The sequence below is a fragment of the Motacilla alba genome, chromosome 1, assembly GCF_015832195.1.
Source record: "Motacilla alba alba isolate MOTALB_02 chromosome 1, Motacilla_alba_V1.0_pri, whole genome shotgun sequence".
Classification (NCBI taxonomy): Eukaryota; Metazoa; Chordata; class Aves; order Passeriformes; family Motacillidae; genus Motacilla; species Motacilla alba.
The window spans coordinates 2,979,295-2,990,663 of record NC_052016.1 but is presented as its reverse complement, the minus strand read 5'-3'; positions in this window follow the sequence as shown (position 1 = coordinate 2,990,663).

The window sequence follows — 11,369 nt, the reverse complement described above, 5'->3', positions numbered from 1 at the left end:
TTGATCTGGAGGAGCATGCACTCGGCAGATGTGACTTTTATGATTACTCTCCTCCCACTCAGCACGATTGACTCTTGTTCCCCAGGCTATAAACTACCTGCCTCTTCCTCCCCCCAGGTGACAAGCAGCTTCATTTAACTTTAACTTTCTCTGTCTCTCATTTTCCGCCCTCTTCCCCATCCTTTCTTCTCCACAGCTCCCAAATACATTTCCTTTAAACAAAGGCCTAATTGATACATACCTAATTAACATCTGAGCGTTTGTTCTCAGCTTGTATTTAGCTCTGAAAATTGCTGCTTCTATTTCAGACCTGAATAAGGCCTCGCACACCTGAAAGTTTGCCTGGTATTTCCAGCAATGCCAGTTGATCCAATAAAACACACACTGATGGCTGTGTATTCCCATTATCCCATATATCAGGACTTCAGGAGGACACTGTGCACACCTCAGCTGACCTTCCTGAACTGCTGGTGGGGAAAAAAAAAAGAGCCAAACCTGGTCTGCATTAATATGTCTGCACCAAACCCCCTTAGCCAGCAGGAAAGTTCTCCATGTCGTGGTGGAGGTGGAATTTGACAGGAATGTTCTGCATTGCTGCAGTTTGGAGCTCTGTGTGAGATTTCTGCCCTTCTGAGTTCAGTTTTCTCTTACCCATCCTCACCCTGCTCTCTGTTCTTTGGGAGGGGCGGGTTGGTATCAACTCCTTCCCATTATCCTGGAAATAATGGGAATAATCCCATGGATTGTTTATGCTAGATTAGCACAGTTAGTTATTTAAATGATGCATATTTGCAGGCTCAGAGGAATAGTGCAACTTCTTTCCAGCTCAGATAATCAATGTTTGGGAGTTCCCAGCATCATTTGGCATTAGCTCTGATAGCAGAGCTCGTGTCACACAGATGTTATTTATATTGTTCATTTTCTCCTGTGCTATGATCACTCCCTCAAATGAGGTTTACACCGAGTGCTTTAAAAAAACAAAACAAAACAAAAACCATGTTCCAGCAAAATGCTCTGTTTGGTTTTGTTTTGGGGGAAGAATGCCAAAATCGAGGGAAAACAATGCTTGAGAGGTTTTTATTAGAGAAGTCAACCAGATCCATCTCAGCCCTGCCTCCTGCTCATCAGCTTCCCATCAAATGGGCCCAGGGCCTGCCCTGACCTTGGATCAGCTCATCTGTGCTATTGATTCCCTTCATCCCAGTGCCCTTCCCAGCAGATACTGATGCTGTGGGCTCAGGTCTTTCCTGGGCTGTGTTTTCTGCCCCCTGGCTCTCTCCACTGCAAACAGTGGCCATTTCACAGCCCCTGTGCAAGGATGGAGCCTTGTGGCTCAGCCCTGCTGCCCCACAGCTCTTCCAGAGATCCTGCCAGGATGGATTTTCCTTCCCCAGCAGAGCAAGGATTCATGTGGGGCTACAATCTACCAGTTGCTGGGATTATTCCATTCTATAATTATTCCAATTATTCCAATTGTTCCATTTAGGTGTCACCCCACTGACGCACAGCCCCTTGATGAGCACTGCTCCCTTTGGGTTTGCCTCTTTCATGTTGCAGCATCTCTGGGGAAGCCTGATCTTCCTGACAACTGCTGATCCACACTGGAATTGTGTTGGGGAAACAATTCCTGCTTGAAAATTAGCATTAAGTTGTGATGTTTTCCGGTATAAAGAAGTTAGACACATTCAAACCATGCAAACACTGGCACGGGGTGCCCAGAGAAGCTGTGGCTGCCCCTGGATCCCTGGAAGAGTCCAAGGCCAGGTTGGATGGGGCTTGGAGCAGCCTGGGACAGTGGAAGGTGTCCCTGCTGGTGGCAGGGGATGGAATGGGGCGATCCTTAAGGTGCCTTCTAACCCAAACCATTTTGTGATCTGATGATCCTAAACCAGAGACTGTTCTGTTAAAACGCCAGCAAATTTAGCCACAATTTTTGTAGAGATCTTCATCTTGGAAATTTGCAAGTCTGTTCCCTGATCCTCTAAAAACATCCTCATGAAGATCTAAAGTTACCAGCCAAGCCCTCTGATGCTGCCTGAGCTCAGAAACCTCTTTAAATTTGATCACTGTCTCCATTTGCAAAATGACAACGAAAAGGTAGCAAAGAGGGAAGCAGCGCCTGTGCCAGCCTTCAAAATTCACTGGAGAGGCATCTGAGCTGGCAGAGGAACAATTACTGTCCCCTACTCCCTTTATCCATTGCCAGAGCAGGGGACAAACCCAAGTGAGTGCTTTGGGAGTGCTGCTCACCAGGAGTGCTCACACTGCTGTGCCGGGTGGAAGGGAGCAAAGGATTGGGAGAACAGCTGAAACTGCTGCACAGATGAAAAGAAAATCTATCACTTCCCCCTAAAATGATATAGGATGGTTACATCATGGGTTCTGTGATAGTACTAATAATTATTGTTTACCCTTCCCTGGGAGGGTGGGCAGGGGCTGGGATGGAATTCCCAGAGCAGCTGGGGCTGCCCCTGGATCCCTGGCAGTGCCCAAGGCCAGGCTGGACACTGGGGCTTGGAGCAGCCTGGCACAGGGGAAGGTGTCCCTGCCATGGCAGGGGCTGGAAAGATGTGATTTTAAGGTCCATTCCAAACTGTTCTATGATTCCATGATTACCTTTCCCTAGAGAGCCTGAAAAGAATTGTGACATTCTAAGCTCTGTTGTGCTACCAAATTTGAAGCCATTTTAGAACTTTGTATGAAATGACAAGTCAAAATTCTGTTCCCTTTGCTCATGCAAAACCTTTGCTGATCTCAGTGGGGTTGAGTCTATTTTTAAAACTAAAATACCTCTCTTATGCAATAGGACCATCCAGAGTTACAAATAAATGTATTCTTTCCAAAACTTTCATATTTTTCATCATGTTTAAAGGTTAGCTGAGTGTATTAAATGTGTTTACAAGAGGCAGGTACTAATGAGGATGGAACACTGAGAGGTGCAAAGCTGGAAAGTACAAGGTAAGGGAGGAGGTGGCTGTGGTACACAAACATTTCCACTGCTCTGAGCAGATACCTGAGAGCTGAGGTCTTGGGGGACCTGCTGCAATGGCTTAGCTGCTGTAAATGCAATTTTGAGAGCATTCAGTGCAGCTCCTCGGGGCCCTGGGAATGCCAGCAGTCTCTGGAGCAACCTTTCCCTGTAATCCTCCTCTGCAGGGAATTCCACCCTGCACATCCAAGGCTTTGCTGCCAGTGTTTGAGGTGATGCTGTGCAACCTTCCCTCACACTGCTGAGAGCACAGCTGAGCTGGGGGAAAGAGCAGAGAGAATCCTCAGCCAGGGCTTCTGCTCAGTGCCTGGCAGGGAGTTTGGATTCCCTCCCCACTGCCCGGCCCCTCCTGGGCTGCCTGGACCTTGCACCTCCCTGTCCCTCTGCCCCTGTGTGTTGCAGTAAGGTAGAAAAATCATGAAGAAAGGCTTCATCAAATCAAGCCTGCTCTCCTGGAATCACTGGCTGGCCTTGTCAAAGCTAGCTTTTTGCGAGTTCCCATGTGAAAGCAATGCTGCTGTGAGCAATTTGTTAGTGTAACAATCTATTCCTGGCTAAAAACCAACTTGCACCTGCATAAACTGTCTTTACACCATTAGACAGAAAAATGAAAATTATCTTTCACACAAACAACTTTTCCTGCATGTGTACACTGACAGTTTGAGTGACCAACCGATACAGAATAACAACTTGTTAATTACCAATAAAGTAATTGGCAAAAAACTACTGACCAATTGGAGTCCCACATGAGGTCTGTAAAACTGGATAAAAGGAATCATGTGAATAAAGAATATTTATCTGTCTCCACCATGAAGAAAATGGATTCCTGTGTGATTTATTCCCATACCTGTGTGGTCATCTGGGCTTCTGGTGACTGCCTGGTGGGACCTGGACCCCGTGTGCTGCTGCCAGACCCTTGGTGAGCTGCAGAAAAGTTCTGTTTCCTGGCAAAGGGCTGTAGGAATTGCTCAGGTTGTAGGAAAGATTCATTTGGGGACAGATTTAAAAGTTATTTTTACCGACAACAAAAACTAAGTGGTTAATGCACCTTCTGTAGCTTCCACTGGTTGCACATTATGATGAGTAACCCCCATCCATTCTGGGACAGAATTACTTCCAGATTTAAGTGCAAATCCTTCCACCAGGAGTGAGGTACAGTATCATCCTCTGCAATTCCCTGACAGGAGGTTGTAGCAGTTTGGGGCTGGTCCCGTCTGCCAGACATCAGGAAACGACCTCAGATTATGCCAGGGGAGGTTCAGGCTGGACATCAGGAAGAATTTCTTCATGGAAAGGGTGGTTAAGCATTGGAATGGGCTGCCCAGGGAAGGAATATCACCATCCCTGGAGGTGTTCTAGAAATGACTAGATGTGGCACTCAGTGCTGTGGTCAGGGTGAGATGATGGTGTTCAGGCAAAGGCTGGACTCTGATCTTAGAGGCTTTGTCCAACCTGAATGATGCTCTGTGGGATTCTGTTTGTGCTCCTTGTGTCCCTGACACAGGGGCTCCTTCTGAAACAGCCACAGCATCACTCGCAGGGCACGGGTGGGAACATCCTTTACCCAGAGGGACAGGCTGGGTTTGGTTTTTTTTTTGTTTGTTTGTTGGTTTTTTTGTTGTTTTTTTTTTGAGGGGCAAAGCTCCTTTTGCCACATAACAATGGAGCCAGTGGTCGTACAGGGAAGAGGGAGATGAGCCTTTTGCCTTCATCCCTGTGTGTTCACTGAGCCGCCTGTGTGCATCAATGCAGAGGCCACTCATCCTTGTCACCCCTAAGCAGATGCCCAAAGAAAATTGCTTCAGTGTTCAGAAACCTTTTCACTGCAACTCCTTTCCTGCTGCGACACTGCTGAACTATGCAGCACTACTGCCAATAATGTTTTATTTCCCTCCAGAAAGTTTCCTTTCTCACCCTTCTTTGCAGATGCTTCTTTTCTCCCCCTCTGCCCCCCATTTACTGTCGACTCTCAGAGCTTTACTTGTTTAATCAGGAACCCAAATGCCTCAGAGAAGGTGCCTTGACTGCCCAGCTGGCTGCCAAGCTCTGTGAGCAGCCACATGCCTCTGCAGAAGAAATAAGGAAGGAAATCTATATCCTTTCCCCTCACTGGCCAGGCTGCTGACAAATTCTGCCCTGCATTGCAGAGGCGATTCAATTATTTCAATGAACCCAATCAGAAATAATTAATGAAGACTTTCTAATGCATATTGGGAAGACCATCCACTAAAACATGGAGCTTTTCTTTCTTCTGCTGTATTGCTACACTCAGCAGCTTACAGCTAATAAGTTACAAAGCCTTGGTTTACTTGATCCCAACTGCTAATCCCTTTTGGTAGGGCAGAGGTGGATACAGTTAATGTCAGAAGATTATGAAGGCACTGATGGTGCTTTGAAATGGAAACTGTAAGAAGAGCCACAAGCTATGGTTACCCACATTACAACACTTAAATCACTCCGTGGCTGGTGTTTGTTAATTTTGCCACGGAGCAGGATTTGCCAAGCGGCACCCGTGTCCTTTGTGCCCTCTTGTAGCTGCTGGATGATCAAAGTTCACCGTGGGCAAGTGAGAGACAGGGCACAGCACCTCTCATATTCTGCGTGTCTGCCCTCCGGGGACACACTGCCTGCAGCCACACTCGTGGGTCAGCACCCAAGGCAATTAAAACCATCAGCTAAACAGCCTCTAATTGCAACAATTTCCATGGAAGTGCCGGGCTGTGGCTGCTTTTCCTGCTGCAGGTGCAGAGAGCTGAGGGTTCAGCCCCCACTGCCGGAGCTGATGCCATGCCGGAGACTCCATGGGGAAGAGTTCACTGAACTCACTTTGCTCCATTTGCTGTTTTCTGCTTCTCAGCCACAGCTGTCAAATGAACAGGTTTTATAGAACAGGGCTGCTTTTTTTATTCTCCTGTCAAGGAAAAGATTTTACGAAGGCCTAAAGACCTAAGTAAAAGGTCAATTGGCATAATCAGCAATTTAAGTAATAAATCTATTATCATGCTTTCAATTTCATTAGCCAATTAATGATTCCAGCCCCTGGGTTAGAAGTGGCATTTCAGTGTTCAGGGCATGGTGATTCCCAATGGAACCACAGAATCTCGGAATGGTTTGGGCTGGAAGGGACCTCAAAGCCCCCCCAGTGCCACCCCTGCCATGGCAGGGACACCTTCCACTGTCCCAGGCTGCTCCAAGCCCCAGTGTCCAACCTGGCCTTGGGCACTGCCAGGGATCCAGGGGCAGTCCCAGCTGCTCTGGGCACCCCGTGCCAGGGCCTGCCCACCCTCACAGTAAAGATTTTTTTTCTAATATCCAATTTAAACCAGCTCTCTGTCAGTTTGAAGAAATCCCCCCTTGTCCTGTCACTCCAGGGCCTTGCAATAATAATCTCTCTCCATCTTTCTTGTAAGCTCCCTTCAGGTCCTGGAACAGTACAATTTTAATTTACTTTATGGCAAAGATAATTTATAACACAAAACCTCAAAAGGACACAGTGGTTCCTTTGCTCTCCAGGCATCAGTCACGTCCCCCTTTAAATCAGAAATGTGTGTAATGGAACAGGGAGAATAAAGCTGTAATATGGAAATGGAATTTTGTTGGGGTGTTTATGTACTCGCACATTTCTTTGCTTGACAATAATAGAAAGCAGCAAGAAGCATCTTTTGGAAATACTCTTGGTCACCATCTAGAACAGCGCAGCAGTGAGGGAGGAAGGAGAACATGGACAGAGAGGGAAGGACACAGTTCAGCAGCAGCAAGAGCAGCCTCTCTGCTTTTGCAAAATGGTTTATTTATTTACATTTTTTTGGTTTGGGTTAGGGTTGGGATTGAAAGTATTTGAGATGGTATTTTGTGTTCAGATTTAGATGTTTATTATTTCTTATTTATATTACAGTTTTATAAGCTTTTATAAGTTTTTTTTTAATAAGTTTTATAAGTTTTACAGTATTTTACTAACACCTTACAAAATGGCCTCGTATCTATAAGGTTTTTTAAGGAAAAATATTTAATTAAGAATGACACTTAAATTATTTTTTAAAATTTAATAACTAATTACTTTTGTTTTGTAATGTGGATTTTTTGTCTAATTATAAAATAGTACTTAAACTTACGAAGAAGAAGGTGAAGAAGAAGGATTAGCTACCATCCTAAAACTTCTATTTTAGTTTTATATATATTATTACATGTTAAAACTTTGGATTCTAAGGGTTTTGCTACATGATATTACACACTTTTATTGAAACTACACGCTTATAATCTTAGTTCTATCATTCAATATTCAATTTTGGAGTTTTTTTTTCTATGGTTTTAGGTTAAATGTAGTGTTTTCTTCAGGGTCTGTGTTTTTCAACACAGAAAGTCTAACATTCTTAGTATCTGGAGTTCCAACAGTAAACCAAAGCTCATTTATTTGAAGCTGTTTTCTTGAAAGACACTACTTTGAGGAAGACTGAGCCCAGATGTGCTAACAGCTGTCCTGAGAGCCCAATCCCCCAGTTTTACACTAATCATGAGCCTTTTCCCACTGAACACCACGTATTGCACTGGTTAGTGACAGTTCTTGTCACTGCCTTTTTATCCTGCATTTAAATGTGGTCTAAGCAGATAAGAAGCAAACTGTTTATAGATGCAGCACTGAGAGTATAATTAACCATCCTGCTTAATGAGGTATTAGTGAGCATGTGGATACAGTGGCCATTCACCTACTTCTCAGTCTTTGCCCTGATCAGTGCTCATCAAACTGAGCTCTCCAGAACAAACAACAACAGTAAATCCCATTAGGAAGTAAAGCTTCAGATATCATTAAAGATCCCATGTCACCCGTGCTGGCTAGAACAGGACTGGCAGAGTTTTCCTCCTGCCCCAGGCTAAGACAGGTCCAGCATGGGGCAGCCCTTCCCCTCAGGCCCTGGGTTTGAAGGTTTTCTGCCTCCCAAAAATTTGGCCATGCTTCACAGGAACTCCAAAGTTCTCAACCGAGGAACAGCCCCTGGCCAGATGGCAGGAGCCCTGTGAGTGTGTGTTAGGGCTACTGACATCTCCTGAGTTCACACAAAAGCCCTCTTTACTCATCTGAAATTTGGATAAAAATACAGTCACATAGCTAATGCCACCCAGCACCATAACAATGTGTTATTGACAAAATAAATGCACACACACAAACAAAAAAATTCCAGGTTTAGGTCAGAGTTCCTTGCACACAGTGCCCAGAAATTTCTAGCAAGTGCTTGAACTGTCTCCTTGCATTCAGTATTTCATTGCTGTTCCACTGATGACCTCCAGAAATCCCTTTTTGACCTAAATTTTTCTTTGATTCAATGAATTGTTTTGAATTCCACTGAATTGCTCCGTAACATGAAACAGGGTAGATACATGCTTAGCAAAATGGCAATGTGCTCTGTAAAATAAGCCAGCAGGTTTTTGGTCCTTCCTGGGTAAGAGCTGTGTTATTTAACACCCTCGCCTTCCTCAATATCAGGTGAACTCATCTGTTTAGAGTTGCATAACATCATTAAAGTTTCAGCTTCTGAAACTTTAAATACAAAGAGATGATAAAATAAATATTTAAGAGAACCTGGGATTAGATTCCTCTGACCTTCAGAAACTTCTTTGAGTAATTTATATAAATGAACCTACTTATTATTCATGCAAATAAAATGCATGAAAAAAGAAAGTAAATCCAGGACTACTCCTGTTTTTTATAGCTGAGATCAGATCTTGTTTGTCCATTAGGCTCACAGCCAGTGCTCCATCACACTGCTAAGGACACTTTAGGGCCTGAACTGCTTCTAATTGAGTCAAAATGATTTTATTTCTGCTCATTTGAGGGAGCACTGGCTGGACTTTTGTTCTGGCCAGATCCTGATGTAAATGTCAGGGCTCTTTGTGCTTCAGGGCACTTGAGGGGCAGAGGGACAAACCAACTACCCAAGAATGCATTAAACCTCACTCTGCTTTTTTTTCCTAGTCCCAGGTAACACAGTGCAGCTATTTTTAATTTCTGTGCAGCAGCAAGTGTTAAACAAGCTCCACATGCCCTCACTTGCATTTTGAAAGGTAACCTCAGTAGAAAAAAGCTGTAGGAGCAGCACAGTGCCAGACATGCAGCCTGGGAGGTTGGAGTTGGGGGATCCCACAGCTTGGCCTTGTTCTCACACTCCTCCAAGTGTCATCCATTGAAGACTTTCATCTTTCAGGAGAAAGGTTTCTGTGTCAGCCCTTAGGGGTGTAGCCACAATGACCAAAAAATAGGTTTGGGATATTTTTTTTCCCTTCACCTGAGTAGAAAGTCAAAGGAGAGGGAGGAGGAGGGAGTGGGAGATGCTCTGGCAAGGCACAAATCAGGATGGTCAGTTACGTCCTGAAATTACCTCAGGGGAAACTTCCCTTTCATGGTCTGCAGAAAGATCCCTGAGAGCCCAGACCTTCCAACCTCACCTTCTGATGGTGCTTTGGAAATGCCACCATGGAAAACTCTGAATAAAGTGGCACCACGGTGAGCCAGGACAGAGAACCACTTCCCTTTTGAGAACGTGAATCTATTTTAGAGTTGTGCTGACCTTTGCAAGAACCTTCACTTAATAATACCTCAAATAAAGAGACTGGCTCAGAGAGAGCACTTTCTAGCAAGGATACAAGGTGGGCAAAGGCCTCAGAAAAGTCATCAACCATCAAACTGAAATGTCACCATAAGCCCATAGGAAATAGCTAAATGAGGTGTTATTATTGGTAACACAGACATTGCAGAAGAAAGATGAAGGAAAGGGAACTAAGCATTTATTTCTGTTAAAAGTGAGGGGTCACCCTTTTCCATCAGTCAGCAGGGAGTTGCTTTTATTTCCACTTCCATTTTCTCATTTTTAGTATAAAAAATTACAAAGACTATCATTAAAAAAGATTCAGCCAAATTAGCTGCACCTATTCATCATCTTAGGTCTTTAGATGCTGAACAGGATAAATTTTTTTTGGTAGCATACTTTATGTCTCCTTTCCTTTCCATGCCTCACACTCCTCTCAGCAAACCAACCATGGCTAAAAGGAGAGATTTAACTCAGTGGGACAGAACAGGCTGTGCTAAAGAGCCTGGTTTTGGGTCTCTGACTATGCCCATTGCTAAATGGGTATTTCTACAAGGCAGCCCAATGTGTCTCAGTCTGTTGTTGCACTTCACAGCTCAGAAATTAAAAAGTGCTGAGCTCACCTCTCCCTTGACTGGCTCAATTTCTGAATGTTGAGTAAATACCTTTACCTTGCTAAGTGGAAGAGATTCCACTTTGTGAATAAACGGAATGTAGAAAATAAACCTAGATAGGACCTCTTGAAGTATCAAGCCCATTTCATGCTTCCTACCTCCAGCCAATGTTGTATGTAACATTAATTCTAATTGGCTCTGTTCAAAAATCACGCATGCAAGGGAAAAAAGGCCCAGCAGCTGAGGCTGAGAACTGCCAAACTTCACTTATCAGTCCATAAATATATTTTAAAGAAGGGATTTAGCAATAGTGACAACTCCTGCTGTTCACTGACCTTCTTATGTGTGAGTCCTTACACTGATGAGGGTTTTCCCTCTCCAGCAAAATGTTCTGTCCTGATCCATGCCCTATCCCTGCCCATCCTGCACAGCAGAGGCATTTTTGTGCCCTCTGAGAAAGTGAGGAATCCCAACAGGTGCTTGCATGAGGGAAGAGCAGAGATGAAATGAGTTCATACTTGTTTCCTCTTTTGGCAGCCACTAACTATGCATCACTTGACCTGGTGACTTTAGCTTCCTTTTACTGGAAGATGTTACGTGTAATTACTGTCAACACAGCAATAAAAAGGTTTCTAGATGAAGTGGAAAGAAAGGGTTTGGATGTCTCAACTTAATTATTCTTTTTCCTATAAAATGTCTGGCAAATTTTGGGACTGCTACGACACAAAGGTCGGGGGTTCTTTTGGGGGCTCTGCTCTGTCTAAAAGATGAAAGACAAATAGGAGGGAAGCTCTTCTGAACCTCGGGTTTTTGCTGTTACAGAGCCCAAGAAAAATAATAATCCAGCAGCTCCCCCAGTCCCAGCAGCACTGCTGGGTGGTGTTTGGTGGATGGAGTCTCCTTTTTTGGCCAAACCAGTTCTCTGCAGCTGGGGTAGGAGAAAAGGATGGGATCCCTCAGGTCCTCCTCGAGGTTAATACTGATAGGGATGTTACCTCAGCCCTTTTGAAGCTGGGAGCCTTGTAAATCCATTATCTGAACAAGGATTTAGGGAAGAGACTCCTTGAGAATTTGCCCTTAACCTCCCCAAACTCACAGAAGTAAAGTAAGGGAAGAAATCTACTTAAAACTTCCTTATCTCTCCACATCACAAGTTATAATTGTGGATCTTCTAAATCACGGTAATTC